General features: G+C 37.3%; 1 long non-coding RNA gene across 1 annotated transcript; it reads left to right on the top strand.

Moving 5' to 3' along the window:
- Window positions 1-2,378, top strand: LOC117305519. Its single transcript, XR_004520685.1, has 3 exons — window positions 1-63; window positions 1,446-1,541; window positions 2,159-2,378. It is a non-coding gene; the product is annotated as an uncharacterized LOC117305519 (long non-coding RNA).
- The last annotated feature ends 1,064 nt before the right edge of the window (window positions 2,379-3,442 follow it).

Genomic DNA, 3,442 nt, shown 5'->3' with positions numbered 1-3,442 from the left:
CCTGCCTGCAGCTCCAGTCTCGTCATACAGCCTGGCATCAAGAACAACATTCTCTGTAAACAGGTAAATTGATACCCTTACAATCCCAATTCCTTCAGTATCCAAAATGAAGGATTCAGAAGGACTTGGGCCAGTAGGCTCAATAATCTTTGTCTCGCACTGCTAATGAGCAAATGGGATGATTCATGAGAGAGGTGAAATCACTGCATGTAGTGTCATAGATCAGAGCCCAATATCTTAAAGTCTGTAAGCAGAAAAAGTGTTACTTGAGACTGGTTACCAGCCAGAATTCTATAAAATTTACATTGTAGCAACTGATGCCCCGCTCATTTATTGCTTAGCAAAGTTGCTAAGCAGTGTTTTGTTGTTGAACTGCTTTATGAAATTGAGATGCATGCAGGGTGTTTCTTGGTCAAACGACATTCACCCTTCTGGCCCACTCAATTCCATTTCACTACACACTCACACAAAGGCCACATCTAGTTCCAGACATTCTTAGCTATTCTAACCTTTTGGGCTAATGTATTCTAACAAAAATAATTGCATGTGCGTTAACAAAATAATATTCACACACTATTTGCATAGTTGTAGACAAATCTGTACGAAACTTGTGGAAAGTGCACACATGGTCAATTTTTACTGTAAATCTACTTTCAAATAGGTCGATGCTGCAACTTTTTTTGCAATTTGTTTGTTATGAACCATAAATTGAATGAATTTAATGACTTGGACACGACAGGTTCAATATAAATAATTGCCGCGGCACAGTTGTTATGTTTGCCAACCAGTGATTGCATACTGGCAGCCTTTACTTCAAAAAGTACAACAAATCTTTAGTAAAAACCCTTTGTTTGATTTTGTAAACCTGTTGATTTTGTAAAACCTTACCACAAAGGGCTAATTTGTGCCAACCCAGTTATACATTTAGTGATAGTTTAGCCACCCCCAAAAAATAACAACAAATGTCTGGAGTACATAACATATATTGTTTGTTTTTTTTCAGCCTAAAGCTGTTTGCTCCACTTAACAGTAAATCACATTGATAAATCACATTGATGAGGCACCGGGTTTTACTAAATTACTCCTTTAATACATATTTTAATTCAAATTTGAAGATATTTAATAACAGTTTTCCTTACATTTTTTAATCAAGACATATTAATATTGGTAAGGATCCAGCAGTTCTTTTACAAGTCTTTTGAAAGGGTGAAAAGCAGAGATCGTTTTAAACTAATAAAGGTTCTGCGCTCTCCTCATTATTAATCAAGGTTGTATTGTTTCAAGAAAAATTGAGAGTAAGCACAAAATACCTTTGTTTTATTTTTATTTTTTTCTAGATTGTAAAAAAAAAACTTTTAGTGGTGATACAATGAAATAACTGTCAGATTTTTATTATTATTTTTTTTTAAACAAAACATGTTTTTGTTTCATTTTCCTGCCTGCAGCTCCAGTCTCCAAAAGTTCAACATGTCAACATGAATGTCTGAGCCCCACTTATCATCATACATCTTGGCATAAAGAACTACCTTCTCTGTAAACAGGTTAATTGAAACCCTAAAATCCCAATACTTTCTCCAGTGTCCAAAGTGAAGGATTAAGGCTTTGGGCCAGTAGGGTCTCATTCCAATCTTATAACGTACAACCAATTTGTGGAGTGACATATAAGAAGAGGATATAGAAACGTTGATGCCACATGCTGGCAAAAACAAGAAAATGATCCCCACTACCAAAATATATTGTGTCTCGTTTTTTACTACAAACTTTCCACGTGTTTTTCCAAAGAAAGTGGCAGTGCTAGTCACCTGGGGTGGATTTCACGAAGAGTAAAGACTAGTCTTATATCAAGTAAGGACAAGTTGTAATATGTACAACAATTGTGGCAAGTTTCATAAAAATAACTCTAGAACTTTGGAAAATACAAAGGGGCCACTATGTGCCACATTTCTCTGTAAGTCTGAAACTTGTTTGAGGGAAAATATCAATTTGATCCAAATCAAGACATTCAACACTGAAAATAAACTGGATCCGCATAAGTTTCTTGGAGTAGTTTTTCTAAACTGTTGGTGTTCTGCAAGTATTTTTGATAAAAATTCTAAAGTGAAAGCAATTCAGTTGAAAGTAATTAATTATTTTACATCTACTGTTTGTTTTGTTACAGGAAGGCTTTCGACGTTCCACATGGCAAGATACACTTCACTGTTATTTGAACAGTCCTAGTGTTACCTTTTTTTTCTTGTGCTTAAGAAAATCAGTTTTGTTAAACTTTAAACACCTTTCTGCTTCCTTTCCTGTGATTTATATTTTCGCTTGCAATTTGCATGAGTTTGTTGATGTGTTCCTGTCTGGTGCATGCTTAAATTTTTTTGTTTGTGAATGCGAATTCCTGCCACTCAAAGTGTATTTCCGCCGCCCCAAAATCGAAGGCGGTGGTTGGTATACCCATGGAGCTAGCTCCATGGGTATACCTAAGCTGCAGAATCGCGGCCCATCGGGGCATTCTGCTAAGGTCACCACGATGCATGAGTTCATCGGTGTCTGCTTCAGCCTAAACCTAGACCTCTACTCCTGTTGTCAATGTGGAGCCTTCATTGGACAGCAACGATCTGTCACTTCTGGAATTGGTGAGTTTCTGCTTTCAATTTTGATTAAGGAACTGCACTCTCTAGTAAAAGGTAAATTCCTTAAAAGCAAATTAGTCAAGACCTGAATCTGATGTATATTTTACACAAAATCGAAATGGCAAGCAAATTGCAAATTATCATTATGCATTGTTTTTTAAGCCAGATTTGATACCTCTGCAGGGTATTTTGCTAATTTAACTTTTTGGCATCCACACAACTTTCTATCTGTAAACTTATTTTTTCAGAGCCAGAGATTCAGCTGTTCCCCAAAATCAAGTGCAGAGGGAATCGGCTCCACTGACATTGCTGAAGGCTACAAAGTACAAGGAGAGCAACTCTTACGAAAACATCAGCATCTAGTCATTAGAACACACTATAGCTGTTCATTGTCAAGTTACGAATGAACCACCCTGTAATTTGTCTTAAATTTTTTCATTTATTCTAGATGTGTTATTAGGCCTGACATGTTTTAATGGTGTTTTTCAATTAAGTTTTTAAACTACTTAAAACATTTCTGTAAATAAGTACACCATTGCAAGCAAGCACATATTATGCGTTTTTATGCGCTACTTGGCGATCTTAGGGCCTTGTTTGGAATCCGGAAGTACAAAGCATGGGAAATTCCAGACTTATTGCGAAAAGGGACTTGGACACATGCACGTGGCATGTGGGGTCTCAGCCCGGCCGGTTGTTTCACAGCTGGTGGTTGATCTTAAAGGTGCATCATCTGGTGTTATCACAAATATGGTTGACCAAACGGGTTAGTTCCTAGTCTAGGCCATGGGACTAGGGACCGCGTCTCGGGAGTAGGGGGTGCCCCC

This window comes from Asterias rubens (genome assembly GCF_902459465.1).
Source record: "Asterias rubens chromosome 8 unlocalized genomic scaffold, eAstRub1.3 super_scaffold_89, whole genome shotgun sequence".
NCBI lineage: Eukaryota > Metazoa > Echinodermata > Asteroidea > Forcipulatida > Asteriidae > Asterias > Asterias rubens.
The sequence above is the reverse complement of the archived record's forward strand: the minus strand, read 5'-3'. Positions and strand labels throughout refer to the sequence as shown.